Consider the following 19853-nt stretch of genomic DNA (forward strand, 5'->3'; position numbering starts at 1 on the left):
AATTCTTGAATATTTTCATTTTGAAATCTTTAACGGTCATTTTCAGGAGTTAGTTAAAATTGAGTGGCCAACAATGTTAAAAATTATAAAGTTCAATAACCATACTGTTAAGAATTGAAGTTCAGTGACCATAATATTAAAATAGGTGAAGTTCAGTGTCCATGGATGTAATTTACCCGATAATTCTCGGTAGAAATTTGAGAGAGATAAATAAACCAAAAAAATAAAATAACTCTGTTGATTAATATTTAAAGGAATAAAAAGTAAATAGTTTTTTTTAGCATAAAGTTTAAGAATTTAAATGTCATAAATGCAATATATGTGGAGTATGGTTTTGTATACCTACACTCATAAACCTCATGCGACATAGTTATATCATTTCTTCAATTATTTCCATACACGTTTAGGCATGAACAATGATCCTATGAGTAAATTACATCCATGGCCACTGAACTTTACTCGTTTAACATTGTGGCCACTGAACTTCAATTCTTAACAGTATAACCACTAAACTTTATACTTTTTTAACACTGGTGGACACCCAACGCCTCAAAACTACCGTTGACGGTCTAAAAATAAAAAAATCTGAAACGTTAATGATATTCTAGAAAAATTTCGTTTTGAGGTCATTTAGGTGCTGTTTGGTTAGCAGACAAAGTGAATTTTTAGAGAGAGAAAGCTCAAAAATGTGATTTTGAAAAATAAAAAATGTGGTTTCATGATAAAGGTCGTTCTAAACAACCTCAATTCTTGAATATTTTCATTTTGAGGTCTTTAACGGTCATTTTGAGGAGTTAGTTAAAATTGGGTGGCCAACGATGTTAAAAACTGTAAAGTTCAATAACCATGCCGTTAAAAATTGAAGTTCAGTGACCACAATGTTAAAATAGGTAAATTCAATGGCCATGGATGTAATTTACCCGATAATTCTCTATAGAAATTTGAGAGAGATAAATAAACCAAAAAAATAAAATAACTCTGTTAACTAATATTTAAATGAATAAAAACTAAATACTAATATTCTTTTTTAGCATAAATGCAATATATGTAGAGTATGGTTTTGTATACCTACACTCATAAACCTCGTGCCACATAGTTATATCATTTCAATTATTTCCATACACGTTTTGTAAATTAGTTTTAGGCATGAACAATTATCCTATGAGTAAATTACATCCATGGCCACTGAACTTTACCCGTTTAATATTGTGGTCACTGAACTTCAATTCTTAACAGTATGACCACTGAACTTTATACTTTTTAATACTGGTTGCCACCCAACGCCTCAAAACGACCGTTGACAGTCTAAAAATAAAAAATCTGAAGCGTTAATGATATTCTTGAAAATTTTCGTTTTGAGGTCATTTAGTTGTTGTTTGGTTAGGAGAGAGAGTGAATTTTTAGAGAGAGAAGGCTCTAAAAAATGTGGTTTCATAATAAAGGTCGTTTTGAACAACCTTAACTCTTGAATATTTTCATTTTGAGGTTTTTAACGGTCATTTTGAGGAGTTAGTTAAAATTGAGTGGCCAACGATGTTAAAAAGTGTAAAGTCCAGTAACCATACCGTTAAGACTTGAAGTTCAGTGACCACAATGTTAAACGAGTAAAGTTCAGTGGCCATGGATGTAATTTAGCCGATAATTCTCTATAGAAATTTGAGTGAGATAAATAAACCAAAAAAAATAAAATAACTCTGTTAAGTAATATTCAAAGGAATAAAAACTAAATACTAATATTTTTCGCGAAGTTTAAATATATCATTTTAATCGTATTTTTGGAGAAGCTTATTAAATAAAAAGTTTCAATATATATTATTTTTGATCAAATTTTTTTTGTTATGTTTGGAGTATTACGGCCCGTTATTGGCTACCTGTTGTTTACGGTTCTTATTTACTATTTTTTTTTTGAAGAGAAATACTAACTTTATTAATCAAAAAATGCCTTATCCTGAATCAGGATACTGCCAATAAATACAGGAACTAAGTCATGAATAGAAGAATTAGCATAGGAACGAGCATTACGTGCCAAAGCGTGCGCTGCCCCATTCGCTAACCTTGAAATAAAGACAACCGAGCAAGTCGGATGATTTTGCAAAAATTGACGAACATACTCGACCTCCACCCCATACTCTGAGATATCTCGTTTTCCTCCGTGGACACTATCCACAATCTCCTTCGCGTCAGATTCAAATTCCACATTCGTGTATCCTTGAGCCACGATCCAATCGATACTCATTCTAAGGGTCAAGATTTCAGCCATTTTAACTGACACACTACCATTTTGGATCATCGTTCGGCCTCCCATGAATTCCCCTAATTCATCTCGTACAGCATCGACATTGCATTTGAGGTACCCCGCTTTTGGTCTAATCCATTGGCTTTTTTTGGAAATTAACCAGCTCCCTCCCCTGTGGATTTGTTCTTCACAGGCCTTCCTCTCCCTTTCTAACACCTGCTCCTCCCTCCCCAGGAATCCATTCCTCTCCACACCATACCCAACACTCACCACTTCACCTACTCTTCGTCCACCACTACTTTCTCCTCTCCCTAAATTTTGATTTCCCAAATTAACACCCAGCACCCTAATTTCCCCTCCCCAATCCGATACCTCCTCATTTCCCCCTCTTTCCCAATTTGCCACCGCCCCTCCACTCGTCTCTCCCTGTTCATCCCTTCTTTCCCTTATAACTCCCTGGCCTGGCCTAATTTGGTCAGGAACATGAATTGCATTTCCACCCCCTCTCCCTCCTTCAGTCCCGTCAGTTCTTGGCCCTTGCCCAAACAGATTTCGCCTTTCAGTTTGGTTTCCCACGACGACGTCACGACGGTTATAATCAGCAGCATCAGCTCTCCATTCTTGCTCCTCACTATCAGTTCCGCTTCTAGCCACTAATTTCCTCCTCTCTGCTGCCTCGGTGCGAGCCGCTATCCACTCTTCAATTATTTTTTGTGCTATACGGACCACTTCTGCGGCTTCCCTGACCTTGTTATTCCAACATTTTTCATTTCGAGTATGCCAAACAACCCATAGGACAGCCGTACTGGTCTTGATAATTTCCGATGGTGCCGTGTTACACAAGTGGATCACCCAATCCTCAATCCGCTCCCATTCCTCCCCTGGCTGTTCTAAGCCCACAGTAGCCCAGCACTGGCGTGCGAAATTGCATCCAGCAAATAAATGCTACCCATGTTCGACATCATTTGGACAAAGCAAGCATGATATGGGTGTATTTACTCTTCGGGATGCCAGCTTCAATCTTACAGGTAGAACTCCCGCCATGACTCTCCAAAGGAACATCTTGAACTTCGGAGGTAAATGTTGCTCCCATAATCTCTTCCAACCTCCATTCTCTTCTTCTTCATCTAAATTCTGAGTTATTAGTCTGTATCCTGATTTCGACGAATAGAGTCTGTCCTTTGTAAAGTGCCAGACTAATCGATCTTCAGCCCCTATATCCGAAACGACCATCTTAGTGATCTCTGCAGCTGTTTGTGAATTGAACCAGGAATGAATCTTCCCTTGATTCCACATTCTAGTATTGGGTAGAAACAGCTCTTCCACCCGTGCATTGTTGTTATGTACGTCTCCTGGTGACTCTGCTTTGAAGCTCGCAGTGCCTTTGATCCACGGGTCCTTCCACACCATAATCTGACTACCTCTCCCAATTCTCCATCTAACACCAAGCTTCAAGCATTCAATTGAGCTCCACACACTCTTCCAAACAAAACTAGGATTATTGCCTAATTTGGAAGAAAGGAAAGTCTCCCTAGCGAAATATTTAGCCTTGAACATTCGGCTTACCAAACTGTGTGGATTGTCAATCAGCTTCCATCCATGTTTTCCTAATAGGGCCAAATTGAAACTATGCAGGTCCCTGAAGCCCAGTCCTCCATTTTCCTTCCTCCTACATAATTTCTTCCATTCGAACCAGTGTATTCGTTTGGTTCCATCTTCCTTCGTACCCCACCAGAATGAGTTCATCATTCTTTGGAGTTCCTCACAAATAGATTTAGGCAGTAGGAATGTGCTCATACAGAACGTAGGAAGTGCTTGGGCTACTGATTTGAGTAATACCTCTTTTCCTGCACTAGACAAGAACCTAAAGGTCCACTTACTAAACCTTTTAGTCAACTTCTCCTTTAGGAATCCGAATATGGCCCTTTTGGATCTCCCAATTAGTGAGGGAAGTCCCAGATACCGTCCCGTATCTAGGGGGTTCTGAACCTGCAGTATTCCTTTTAGCGTTCCTCTCAGCTCTTCCTTCACATTTGAGCTGAAGAATATCCCTGATTTCATCAGATTAACTGCTTGGCCAGAGGCCTGTTCATAATCGGCAAGCAGTTCTTTTATCTTCATGCACTCAACTTCTGAGGCCCTGAAAAACAAGAAACTATCATCAGCAAAAAATAGGTGGGACACCCTTGGTGCCCCTCCACAAATACAAGTGCCAGTGATATCTCCCACTTCTTCTGCTTTGCTCAGTAATTGTGATAGAACCTCAGCACGGATTATGAATAGATATGGGGATAATGGATCGCCCTGCCTTAGTCCGCGCTTTGGGGAAATTGGCCCTATCACCTTCTCATTCACAGCAATTGAGTATTTCACAGTATTAACACAAAGCATAATCCAGTTGATCCACTTTTCACAAAAGGCCATTCTATACAATGTTTGTTTCAGAAAACCCCAATCCACCCTATCATAAGCTTTGCTAATATCAATTTTGAGTGCAACACTGCCTTCTTGACCCCTATTCTTGCGTTTCATATAGTGAATCGTTTCGAAAGCCACTTGCACACTATCCATTAAGGACCTTCCAGGCACAAAAGCTGATTGGCTCTCAGAGATTATGTCTGGCAAGATCAATTTAAGCCTATTTGCAAGGACTTTTGCAATAATCTTATACAAAACATTACACAGGGAGATAGGTCTCAGTTCTGTCATTCTCCTAGGGTTCTCACACTTTGGAATTAAAGTTACTATTGTATCATTCAAATTTGATGGAAATTCACATTTATCTAGCCACCCCAAACAAGCAAAGAATATATCCTTCCCAATTAAAGGCCAGAAATATTGGACAAAACCTGGATTCAGTCCATCAGGACCCGGGGATTTCTCCGGGTGCATCTGAAAGATTGTCGTGGTGAATTCCTCAAAGGTGAAATCCGCCACCAATTGCTCATTCATGTCTGATGTAACTTTCTCAGTCAGCCCATCCTCATGTGCCAGACCCGCCACGCTCCCTTCATTAAACAACTCCTCAAAGTAACCTTTTACTATTCTCTCCATTCCATCTGCATCTGTTACTTAGCCCTCTGTCTCCAGTAAGTCTCCTCTTGTTCTAACAACTCATTTAGCTTCCTCTTAGCTTCAAGGAACATCTTAACAGAGTCTCTATCTTCCCGATCTCTCAGTCTTTCCAGGGTCCTTTTACACGAATCAATTCTCATTCTGAACCTCCTTCGAAATTGGCGACCCCACTCCTCCATTTCAATGCTACAGGCTGTCATTCTCCCCATCATTGCAGCGCCTCTACTCCTATTCCAGCTCCTGCGCACTACACTTTTGAATTCCTCTTCCTGTAGCCAGGCTTCCTCAAACCTAAATCTCCTCTTCGACTTCCTGGACTAAGTTTCCTGAAAAATTATCATAATTGGGGAGTGGTTAGAGTACGAGGCCACCAAGTTTGTTACTTTATAGCTTGTAAATCGGCTACACCAGTCGCTGTTCCCAAAAACTCTATCTAGTTTTTCTCTGACCCAGTGTTGCGTTCCTTTTCCTCTATCCCATGTAAACGGGCTTCCCCTCATTCTTAGCTCAAAGAGGCTACAATCACGAACTACTTCAGTAAATTGGGCAATTAAGTAAGCTGGGTAAGATGGCCCGCCAGCCTTCTCAGACTGGTGTAAAATGCAATTGAAATCGCCACTAATCATCCATGGTAAATTACCCCGAACTGCCAGGCTTCTCATCAGATCCCAAGATTCCTTTTGTCTATTCCGGTCCGCAAAACCATAAAATCCCACAAATCTCCAGTCCTCAGTACTTCCTTCATGTATAATAGCTTCAATATGATGGTCAGAAAAAGACTTAACCTCCACCATACTACTGCTCTTCCATAACAATGCTAGCCCACCGCTATGACCCCTCGAGTCTACCACAAAACATCCTTCAAAACCAAACTTCTTACTTAGTATCTCAATTCTTTTTTTATCCACAAGTGTTTCCATGAGAAACACCATTGATGGGACGTGAGCCTTCAAAAGCTCACCAAGTGACCGAACCGTCCGAGGGTTTCCCAGACCCCGACAGTTCCAGCTTAGACAACTCATTCCTCTCGGCGGACCTGATCCTCAGGTCTCGCCGCTTCATTATTAAAAGAAAAAGATTTATCCTGAAAGCTCTTGGAAGAATCAATTCCTGGTTGTGAGTTAACAATGGTCACTGTCTCAACATTCTTGCTTTTATCTCCTGTCTCAGCTCTTCTACGTTTTCTATCTTCTAGGAGGGCTAATTCAATCTCCTCTTCAGTAATCATATCCTCCGTCTGTGCAATCAGTCCTTCAGCTCCACTTGCCTTACTCCCACCTACCCCGACTCTGCTATTTTCCATCGGTCGTTCCCATCCTCCCTCACTGCTGCTGCTGCCCCCACTAGGGGCCCGGAGCCATCTAGACACACCCTGGTCTCCTCTTCTTACAGGTGCCCGGAGCTAATCGCCCCATTCCCTTGTAACTTCCTGCACCGGTGTTCTAAAGAGCACCTCACAATATTTGTCAGTATGACCTATGTGGCCACAGATGTAACAGAAATTGCATAAGCGTTCGTATTTGAATCGAATAAAGGACCACTCCTCTGTCGATTTCTTCATCTTTTTGCACCTTTTCAGGGGTTTCCTGACGTCCATAGAAACTCTAATTCTCATATATTGTCTTCTTATGCCAGCATTGTTACTGACATCATATTCTTTAAAACTTCCTATGAAATCTCCTATCTGCTTACCAATAGATTCTGACATACACCCCACGGGTAAGTCATGCACCTGAACCCATATCTCCACAAAGTTCAAATTGACTTGCTCAGGCAGTATACCCTGCTTCCATTCTGCCAACAGTAGCATATTATTATCAAATGACCAGGGACCTCCAGCAAGGACCCTATCTCTATCTACTCTATAGAAGAACTCAAAGATATAGAGATTTGTTGTTACTTCTGAAATTGCTACCCCCCTTCCTGGTCTCCAGAGGTCAGCAAGTTTTGTTTTCATAGCCATGAAATTAACAGGTCGTTCCGTCAGGAACTTTCCTACTAATGAAAGTCCTCCTTCAGTACTAATAGTCCACTTCACTGCTTCCAGAAAATCGAAATGGTCATCCTCATCCTTGGATAAGGTGAGTTTAGCTAAGTCCCCTTCTACTCCTCCTTCAACGTTCCTATCCATCTCCTTCAAGCGATCAGACCCTACTTCCGCTATAATCCGCAGCTTTTCAAATACTGCACTACTAACGCCGACTTCCACTAGCTCGCAAACGAATAGGCCTCACGATTTAATTTTCACATACAGAAACTGACAAAACGCAGCAACCCGGAGACTTCGCCGGTGGCTGAAAACGATCTCTCACACAGACGAGGAGAGACACTCTCACATTAGAGTTCCAGTGGAACGGAGAGACTATAGAAATAAAGCACTTTTAATGGCATTTTTGCTGTTTACTATTTGTTGTTGGAAAATGTTGTTTTTTCAATGTAAAAAAATGCTATTGTCAACTTTTGTTAAAAAATGCTTCAATACTAAGCAACTTTAAAAGTTGTCACAATGGCTCCACAAATTATTATTTTTATAATTTATTTTAATTATAAGTATTATCAACCAATAGTGAAAGAAGAGAAAAACTTATAAAAATTTACACCAATAGTAATCAAGTAAATCATTTTTTTTATTAAAAAAAAATTGGCAACCTTAAAGCAAGGTTGCCAAAAAGTGTCAACATTGCTTGGCATCCATCATCAGTCCAATAGTAGACACCATTTGAAAGTTGTCAAACTCAATATCATATCATCTGACACTCTTTTAAGCATCCTTTATTGGAGATGCTCTGAGAGCAACTCTAGTGGGTGTTACAAGTTTGTTACTTGTAACACCCAACCACTAAAGGGCTAATGACTTTCTTGTTACAAATTGTAGTAAGTTAGGCCATGTTCTTTATCACTTAATTTCAGTAACAATCAGTTCAGTTCAGTTTAATTCAGTTCAGTTCAGTTCAATTCAGTTCAGTTTAGTTCAGTTCAGCATTCAGTTTCAGCATTCAGTTTCAGCATCCAGTTTCAGTATTCAGTTTCAGTATTCAGTAATTTATCCTTATTTATTATATTATAATTATTTATATATAATTTATTATAATAATTATTATTATTTAATTTATTATTATTTATAGTTTATCATTATCTATAAATTAGATAAAAGTTAAGAAATGATAGTCAAGAAATGATAGTTTATTAAAGTATATATCGTTTAATAAAAAAATTAAAACTAAAGTATACTTCCATATTTAAAAATTAGAAATTGCACTCAAATTTATCGAATTTATCAATGTTAGAGATAAAATTGCACCATTTTAGATGTTAGGGGTAAAATTACCCATGACCCAAAACGTTAGGGATATTTTTACACTTTAACCCTTAATTAGAATAAAAAGTTAAGAGTTTGTATTCATATAAAAATTTGTATTTGATTTCATAGGCTTTAAATTATATGTAAATTTGTGTTTGTATGTAATTTGTATTTTTAATTTAAATTAGACTTATTTTTATTTAATTTTATAGGCTTTTATCGAGCCAGAATTTTATCAAGTCGAGCTTTTATTTGATATTCAATTTAGTTTTATCTTTAATAATATATTTTTTTTATTATTATTGATATTATTAAATTTATTAGAACCATCATTATTATTATTATAAGTTTATTAATGTCCAATATTATCAATTAAATTATTTTAAAGTCTAATATCATCATTATTGTTTAGTTCGGTTCAGTTCGGTAGTATTCAGTTAAGTTCAGTAGTATTCAGTTAAATTCAGTTCAGTTCAGTTCAGTTCAGTTCAATTCAGTTCAGTTCAGTTCAGTTTTTTTCAGTAATAAAGAACAAAGCCTTACTACATTTTGTAACAAAGAAAAGTACAACAACAAATATTACTCTTCTTTTAAGAGTAATTTTTTTATTAATTTGTTAATTGTTTTTAATCCTTTAAATTTTAATTATTATTTGTCCATTGTTTTTTTTATTGATTTGTCAATGATAAGTATTCGCTTAATTATTAAATTTTAGAAAAATAATAATACATACAGTAAAACCTCTATAAATTAATAATGTCGGGACCATAAAAATTTATTAATTTATAGAGTTATTAATTAATCGATAAATTAATAATTATTAATTTATAGCGTGATTTTAAATTACTAATTTAAATAAAGTTTTTATCTAAAATCAATGAACAAATAAAATTAAATATGCATCATACAAGTTAATTCAACTTGGAAATTCATTGTATTTATGTTAAAAATATTCAATATATCATAGTTAATGAATTACTATATAAATTTATATGGACTGTTGTTTCAAATCATAACAAAAATGAGGATGAACCTCAGGATAATTCGGTACTTTTGAAACCAGTCAAAGGAAATGAAGCAATTATAGCATCATCCACTCTTTACAATTTTTTGTTACAAGTTAACAAGGATACACCGGAATTTTTGAGAACTCAGATTACCATCAGTATGTATATTGAGAAATTATTAATTTATAGAGGTAATAATACAATGTATTTATAAAGGGTTAGTTCCGAAAAATTATTATCTTATTAATTTATTAAAATTGATCATTTTTTGAACTGGTCCAAGTCGGGACCAAAAGAAATTATTATTTTAAAGAGTTTATTAATTTATCGAGTATTAATTTAGAGAGATTTTACTGTATTAAATTAATTACAAAATATAGTTCGTTTGAGTAGTCAAAGGTCTCAAGTCGCTTAAGCTAAATTTCGAGTTCGAGTCCTAATGTACGCAAAAAAAATTAATCGGACAGTTTATAAAAAAAAAATATTGAATTAATTATTTTATTGGACATATAGTTTTATGAAATTATTAATAAGTAATTGAATTAATTATTTTATTGATTAAAAAATTATTAATTGTATATTAATTGAGTGAATGTTGTATAGTGTTTATAACAAGTGTACTCTACTAAATTTTAACAAAGAATTATAGTGGAATGTTTTTTTATGAGTGTTTCTTATATTTACGTGGCACCCAATTATAACAAACCTTTGTTACAAACACTAAATGTGTTCTAAGAGATGAAGAGAATAATTTATAAATAAAAACTACAAAATTAATTGCATATAGACATAGAAGGTAAAAACTAAATTGGAAATTATAAATATAGAATTTAAAATTAGACATGGTAAGTATAGAATTAGAAATTAGAAAGTAAAAGAGTTGCAAGTAATTAATCCATTAATATTGAAAAAAAATAATTTAATTTTGAAGGGGATTGTTGATTTGAAATAAAAACATGTACTAAATAATCTTCCACTTTCCAAATATGAATGATGGAAATTGAGAGGCCATATTTAGGAAGAAAAGTTACAACCATAGAACCCAAAATAAAACCATATGTTTTTCTTTATGACATTTCCTAACTTAGCAAACATTTAGGTTCTCTCTTTATAATATTAGGTATTTTAGGCTTAATATATCATCTATCTCTTGAACTTGTCCAAAAAACTTGATTGACCCTCTTAACTTTCAAAGTGTCCTGATAACCCTCTGAACTTGCATAAAATGTTCAGGTAACCCTCTGAACTTACGTAATGTAATCAATTGATCACTCGGTCGTAAAAAAAAATAATTAAAATGCAGAACATGTATTCTACGCATCTTAGAATGTTATTATATAATTAAAAAATAAACGAGGGGACCAGCTTACCTCAATTAAATTATTTCATCCATCAATTTAATTCCCATATCAATATCATGTCTTCTTTTTGGATCAACTGCTATAATTCCCTCCTTTTTCTTCTTTATAAACACCTCAGACTCTCTATATCCCACATTCTTGCTATATATTAAAATTCTTTTTTAATAAATTAAAATAGTCTGGATTAAAATCCCAATTCTGGATTCAATTAGTTGTTTGATATAATACAATAGTCTTCTGGACCGTACAATCAATAGTTTTAAAGAAAAAGTACAAAAATAAACATGTGTTTTTTACTTGAATATTTTCATTTTGAAGTATTTAACAGTCATTTATAAGAGTTAGTTAAAATTGAGTGGCCAACGATGTTAAAAACTGTAAAGTTTGAAGTTCAGTGACCACAATGTTAAAATAGGTAAAGTTCAGTGGCCATGGATGTAATTTACCCGATAATTCTCTAATGAAATTTGAGAGAGATAAATAAACCAAAAAAATAAAATAACTCTGTTAATTAATATTTAAAGGAATAAAAACTAAATACTAATATTTTTCGTGAAGTTTAAATTTATCATTTTAATCGTATTTTTGGAGAAGCTTATTAAATAAAAAGTTTCAATATATATTATTTTTGATCAATTTTTTCTAATGTTTGGAGTATTACGGCCCGTTTGGCTACGGTTCCTGTTTACTATTTAATGTTAGAAAATGTTGTTTTTCCGATGTAAAAAATGCTTTTGTCAACTTTTGTTAAAAAAATACTCCACTACTAAGCAATTTTAAAAGTTGTCACAATTGCGCCACAAATCATTATTTTATATATAATTTATTATATTAATTTTTTTTAATCAAAAGAACAATGAATTAATGAGCCAAATCATGGCAAAATTGTAACAATGAATCAGAAACATAACTCGGTAATAAATTAAAAAAAGAAGGGCAAGTGGATAAACGAGAAGACTGTGCTAACACATGTGGCATCCTATTCGCTTGCCGCCGTATCCATTTGACTGAGTAAGAGTCATTTGATGTTAGAATCGATCGTATTTGAATAATTCTATCCCCAAATTCAGACTCATCAACATAACTAGAATTTATTGCATCAATTACTTGTTTAGCATCAGATTCGAAAACCACATTCCTTATTCTATCAGCTTCTAGCCATTGCATAGCCTGTAATAGAGCTTCAGCCTCACATTCTCGAGTTGTCGGACAACATAACAGACCCGTACGTCTCCCCATTACAAACTGCCCATTTGCATCTCGTACTGCTGCTCCCATCCCTGCACGACTATCAGCGTTAAAACATGCAACATCAACACAACACGAGAGAAATCCTTCTGATGGCGGGTGCCAAGCCATGCAACCAGTAGATGAACTATTTCCTACTACTGTATTTCTGGTCTGCTGTTCTCCTGTACCAGTCCGATTCCTCAAGGCATTTGCTTCTGACCAATCATTAAGTACCATGCAAGCATGAGCCACTATTTGATCTGTTGTGCGAATCTCATACTGCCAAAGACGAGTATTTCTAGCCTGCCATAAACTCCAGAGGTGCATCAAAAATGTGTTCACACTTTGTTCCGGTGCTGCTCTAATCATATTATGAAACCACGCTGTCAGGTTCTCAGCCACCGCCGCCTCCACATTAATTCGATCCAGAAGTCCCGCCTTTTGCCACACTCTTATAGCTCCTGCACATTCAATAAAAAGATGTCATCCATCCTCCCAAGGTTCGTTACATATCACACAAGTATTACATACCTGTAACCCACGAAATTGAAGATTCACTCGCGTTGGGAGACAATTGCGTGCTAGTTGCCAACCAAAATGTCGGATCTTGTGTGGAATTTCAGCATACCACAATTTTTTCCATGCTCCCTGAACATGAAATCTCTCACCTCCTTCCAACGTTGTAGCCAATCTGTAAGCACTTTTCACTGTGTAACGTCCTGAAGAATGGAATTTCCATATTAACCGATCCTCACTACTCAAAGTACCAACGAACAGTTTATGAATCTCTGTAATATCTCTATGCTCGAAAATTTCCTCCAACAGCTCTTCATCCCAATCCCTGGAATTATGGATAAACAAATCATTAACTTTTAAACACTCCAACCCTTCTACCATAGGGGTTCGTATATAGCCATCATCTTCATCATGCAACCATCTCTCACTCCACACATTTATTGATTGACCGTTTCCAATTTTCCATCTGATTCCTTCTTTAATGATTAGTTGAGAACTCCAGATACTTCGCCATATAAAACTTGGTGAATGCCCCAATGAGGCCCCCATAAAATCCCCTATTGGATAATATTTAGCTTTGAAAACTTTACTAACAAGCGAAGATGGATTGGTAAATAACCGTCATCCCTGTTTTCCCAACATAGCAAGATTAAAAGTTGTGAAATTTCAAAAACTCAGTCCTCCCATCAATTTTGGAGCACATAATCTATCCCATGCCATCCAATTCAGTCCTCTCTCACCTGACTTTTTATTACCCCACCACAACGAATTCAACATTCGTTCTAATTCCTCAGCCGTCGATATAGGAAGCAAGAATACACTCATGAAATAGATTGGTATGACTTGCCCTGCTGCTCGAATAAGTGTAGCTTTACCAGCTTTTGATATTCCTTTCCCTCTCCACCGTTGTAGCCGCTGCCATAATCTGTCTCTGAAGTGTGCAAAGAATGCTCATTTCGTTCTACCCACCAATGATGGAAGACCCATATACCTTCCCATATTCAACGGACTAGTAATACCCAAAATGCTAGAAATTCCCATAGCCAGATCATTTGCCACATTTCTACTGAACATGATTCCAGATTTTTGGAAATTTATAGCTTGCCCCGAAGCTAATTCATATGATCTGAGTAATTTTTTTAACACTCTAATTTCAGATATAATAGCCTGGCAAAATAAGAATGCATCATCAACAAAGAGCAAATGTGAAATCGCAGGTGCCCCTCGCTTAATTCAGCAACCATGCAATAACCCCCTACTCTCAGCTGCCACCAATAAAGACGTCAACCCTTCAACACAAAGCAGGAATAAGTATGGTGATAGTGGATCACCTTGGCGAAGTCCTCTTTTTGGGCAAACAGGACCGACCAACTGATCGTTTATTCTAACCATATATTGCACAGAAGTTACACAATGCATTATCAAATTTACCCATTTATCTGCAAAACCCAACTTTAGCATCAATTCTCTTAGATAATTCCAATCCACCCTGTCATATGCTTTATTCATATCAACCTTTAGTGCCACATTTCCTACATTCTTAGCAACATTATTGTTAATGCTATGAATAAGTTCAAATGCGATCAAAACGTTGTCATGAATAGACCTCCCTTTAATAAAAGCAGATTGATTTTCAGAGATAATCCTAAGTAAAAGCATTTTCAATATATTCGCTAAGACTTTGGAAAAAATTCTAAGTATAACATTACACAATGCTATTGGACGAAGTTCAGTCATAATAACAGGATTCTCACACTTTGGAATGAGAGTAATGATAGTATTATTAAGCTCAGAGGGAAACATACCTTGATCAAACCATGTTGACCCAGCAGTGAAGATATCATCTCCAATTATGTCCCAGAATTTTTGATAAAATCCTGAATTAAATCCATCAGGTCCTAGAGCCTTATCAGGATGCATATCAAATAATGCTCTATTGAATTCCTATTTTGTAAGTGGTCGTAGTAATTGCTCATTGTCCCGATCAGTGATGCGTGGCTGCATTAAATCTACTACTTCACTCCATTAGCTATTACTGTCAGAGAAAACTGATTCAAAATACTATATTGCAATCTGTCCCATCCCATCTTTATCATCAATCCATTCTCCTGCATTATTTCTGAGCCCTGTTAAACTATTCTTCTTCCGTCTTCCATTAGCGAAAGAGTGGTAAAAACGAGTATTCAGATCTCCCTCTTGAAGCCATAAGACTTTTGCTCTCTGTTTCCAGTAGTCTTCCTCTTGAACCATAATTCTCACATACTCAGCTCGGGTCGACTCATACTCATCACTATTATTTGGACCTCCCACATCACGTAATTGTATTAATGACCTTAAGGAGCACATACCGGCCTTCCTCCAAAAAGCACATATTCCTCCACTTCTCCCAATCCTATCAACAACAAAACACCCTTCAAAACCAATGCGTACTCTGATAGCTTCAATGCGAGATTGACAAACCAGAGTTTCATACAAGAAAATAACATCAGGCCTATGAGCTTTGATGAGCTCATACAGAATGGGAACTGCCCTAGTGTTGCCCAGACCTTGGCAGTTCCACCTAAAGATTTTCATTGCTCTAGGCAAACCATTTGGCCTGCCTGTCCTGTTTGCTGTTTAACTTTGTTTTGAACTTCTTGGTTTCTATGTTCTTGCTCACAAGCTTTATTATCATTATCATTTTCCTGGTTTGGAGGTAGATCATCAACTTCCATGGTTTGAATGGTTACCTCCTGTATAGTCTCAATTGGTTTTGGTTGAAATGCAACAAGTTCTCCCCTTCGTCTTTTCCTTTCCTCTCCTACTTCTAATCCGGTTTCTAATTGCAAAAGATTAACTGGAGAGATTTCCACACCCTCATGGTCATAAAAGCTTACACCAAAGTTCTTTGATAGATTCCGGAGATTATGTCTAGGAGTTGGTCCCTTCATCTGTCCCACTGTACTACTACCAGCATTTCTATTTGAGCCATATACCATATTTCCTTCGGTCCTAGCCTCTTCCTTCAGCCATCTTTCTCCTCCCATAACACTAGCACGATGCAAGGGAGCCTTTATAGAAGCATCCCAAGCCTTCACTAAGTCCTCTTCCTTACTACGAAAATAGATCTCACAATGTCTATCCAAATGTCCAATTAGACCACATATAAAACATATAGTTGGCAATTTTTCATATTTAAAGATACAGTTCAACGAGTCTCCTCCTGCCCTTCTTACTTTTTTTCCCTTTGTAATGGTTGTCTGATATCCACACTAACTCGCACACGGAGATAGCTTTGCTCATTTATCCATTTCGTTTTTGAATCCATAGATACATAAGACCCAATGAAATTTCCGAAAGCCTGTGCCACTATCTCAGTAAACAAATTCTGTGTAAGACCATGAATCTGTATCCAGAAGTTTGTATGTGTCAATTGAGCCGCAGATGGATCTTCCCCCTTTTTCAGAGTATACAAAATCAATAATTGATTATCAAAAGTCCAAGGACCATTTTCACTAACCCATTTCAGATCATACAGATGATAAAACCTAAACAAAATCAAACTTCCCCCAATCTCAGAAATTGTTAAACCCTTCCCCGGTCTCCATATACTAACCATTCGATGTTTGAAAACTTCAAAATTAAAGTTTTTATTCGTGACAACTGATCCAACCAGACACCACCTATAATCAATCTTTTCTCCTTCTGTGACTGTCGCTTCGAACTCGAACCCATCATCAACAATCTTCAATTGTTGAAACTGGTCTTCCATTTCCTTCTTGTATATTGAAGTTCCTGATCAACACAAAGAAGAAAAAAACCCAGCAGTTTATCAAACAACAGACGGTGAGAGAACGCACAAAACCACCCACACTTCCAAACAGACACAAACAACATAAAAACCAAACACTCTCAAATGGAGTAGGCTCTCAACAGGAGCATTTCAGATCATCGATCCTAATTAATCACCCTTTCATTCTCTTTTCTGAAATATTTCAATTAAATTTTCACTCTACAATTTTGAATATTTAAATTGTAAATTTAGGAAAGAAATAATAGCTTAATTTCTGTTCATTTTTTTCTTGATTTTCTAGGTCAGCGGAACACTTTAGCATAGATCGGCGGCGGCAGAGATCGGCAGCGGATCGGAGGTGATGGAAGCCTTAGCAGAGATCGACGATGGCACCCCTAGCAGCGGAACCCTTATCAGCAGTGGCGGAAACTCCATTAAAGCAAAACATGCCCTTTTCTCTTTCTAGGTCGAACGCGAAGGCACCATCAGGATCGAACGTCGGCGGCGACGGTAATCTTAGAAGATATCAGCGGTGATCGGTGGTGGCAGAATCGATCGGCGACGGCAGAAAATTGAAGCAGCGGCGGAAAACCCTAGATCGCCATTCACCTTTCTCTTTTCTCTTCTCTTTTTTATATAATTTATTTTAATTATAAGTATTATGAACCAATAGCGAAAGAAGAGAAAAACTTATAAAAATGTACACCAATAGTAATCAAGTAAATCATTTTTTTTTATTAAATTTTTTTTGGCAACCTTAAAGCAATGTTGCCAAAAAGTGGCAACATTACTTGACACCCACCATCAGTCTAATAGTAGGCACCATTTGAAAGTTGTCAAACTCAATATCACATTATCTGACACTCTTTTAAGAGGATGCTTTAAGAGATGAAGAGAATAATTTATAAATAAAAACTATAAAATTATAGAAATAGAAGGTAAAAATTAAACTGGAAATTATAAGTATAGAATTTAAAATTAGAAATTATAAGTATAGAATTAGAAATTAGAAAGTAAAAGAGTTGCAGGTAATTAATCATTAATAATGACAAATAGTAGTATAAATCAAATAAAGCTGAAATTTTGACATGTGTGTCACGACCCATCCCGCGGACCATGACTGACGCTAGGGAACGGGTAAATTTAAGCTACCGGAACCGTAACAAGCTTAATTTAACTTAAATAATCTATATACAATTATTTCTTTAAAAAAATTAGTATCTTTATACATATTAAACATTATAAACATTGGATCATTTTCAATATAATTTAATAAATTCTCGTATATCTGGTACTGCTGTGAAACCAGCTAATCCATTATATGTTTTCCAGTTAAATAATTCAACCGACTGGTTGAACATGGGCTTACTAACTATGAAAACTTTCTCAGTTAGAAATAAAAAAAATAATAATTTAATTTTGAAGGGGATTAATGAGAAAAACTTGTTACTTGTTGATTTGAAATGAAAACATGTACTAAATAATCTTCCACTTTCCAAATATGAATTATAGACATTGAGAGGCCATATTTAGGAAGAAAGGTTACAACCATAAAACCCAAAATAAAACCACATGCTTTTCTTTATGGCATTTCCTAACTTAACAAACATTTAGGTTCTCTTTTTATAAGATTAGATATAGTAGGTTTAATACATCATTTGCCTCTTGAATTTGTCTAAAAAGCGTGATTGGTCCTCTAAACTTTCATAATGTCCCGATAACTCTCTGAACTTGTATAAAATGTTCAGTTAGACCCCTGAACTTGCGTAAAAGTAATCAATTTATCACTCGGTCGCAAAAAAGTAAGTAAAATGCAGAACATGTATTCTACGCATCTTAGAATGTTATTACATAATTACAAAATAAATTAAAAATGAAGTTATTACTTGCTCAACTATACAACTTGTCTTCTCTAATATTAGAACTGTATACCTCGATTTTGGTCGTTTTACTTTTTTTTAAGACTCGTACAATACATCTTCCGCATTTAACTTACTTTGTTGCGACCGTTACGCAAGTTCGGGAGGCTAACTGAACATTTTATACAAGTTCAGGGGGCTATCAGAATACTTTGAAATTTCAGGGGGCCAATCAAGTTTTTTGTACAAATTCAGGAGGCAAATGATGTATTAAGAGGGTGTTTGTTTCAGCTTTTCGGAGGAGCATTTAGCGTTTCACTTCAAACCGCAGGAAATATAGCGTTTGGTTAGGTTTATATAACCGCAACGTTTAGCATTTTCTCTGGAAACTGCAGCATTTTGGAGCGTTTCACGAAAAGCTCCTATTTGGAGCTTTTCATAAACAGTTGTTTGTAGTTAGTTGTTATTGACAGAATTATCCTTCTTATTTCCACAAAATATATTTATTCTTTAACATTATTTATATTTCTACAACATAATTACTAGAAGAACAAGTTTGTTGCGTTTAATAAATTTTTTATTTTTTTATATAGATTAGTTTTATTAAGTTGTGTAACACATTTTTTATTTTATAATAGGATAAAGTGCAAAATTACCCCCAACATTTATATCTAGGAGCAATTTACTCTTAACGTCTAAAATTATTCAATTATACCCTTAATTTTGACAACCAAAAGCAATTTTACCAATAACATTGTCAAGTTTGGTTAATTTGAGAAATAATTTATCAAACTGTCTTCTTGGTCATGAATATTGTCATCTACACTTTACATGTGCACCCTTTTATCATCGTTAGTAATAGATCACAAACATATGATTAGACGTGAATTTTTTTAAGAAAATAAAAAAAATATATTGTCTTTTGTACGAGTTGGACAAAAAAATTTCCAATATTTCATCGAAGTAAAATTGCTCTTAGCTGCCAGCGTTATGGGTAAAATTGCACCATTTTAGACATTAAGAGTAAAAGTATTCCTATTTGTAAACGTTATGGGCATTTTTTCACATTTTTCCTTTTATAGTTTCATTGTTGATTAATTTAAAACATGTCCATTTTAGACTTTTTAAATCCGAACAGCAACAATTCAATATAATTTTACCAAACACTAATAATTAAACAGCTAATAACAAACAGCTAACAGCAACAGTTAACAGCTTACAGCAACTGCAAACAGCTAACAGCAACCGCAACAGCTATTAGCTAACAGCTGAACCAAACACGTCCTAAGTCGGTATTTTAACAATAAGGATTGATGCATATGCATGTGCATATGCATGCATGTGTTTCTTTTAATAATATCAAAAAGTATTTCCGTTTTTTAAAGATGGTACCCCTATGGGATATTTACACAGAAATTCAAATTTTAAAATTTAATTACAGTTTTGACAATAAGTAATTTTCAATATATCATGCCTAAAAGTTTTGACAGTTAACG

Source organism: Euphorbia lathyris, chromosome 7 (assembly GCF_963576675.1).
Source record: "Euphorbia lathyris chromosome 7, ddEupLath1.1, whole genome shotgun sequence".
In the NCBI taxonomy this organism is placed as follows: domain Eukaryota; kingdom Viridiplantae; phylum Streptophyta; class Magnoliopsida; order Malpighiales; family Euphorbiaceae; genus Euphorbia; species Euphorbia lathyris.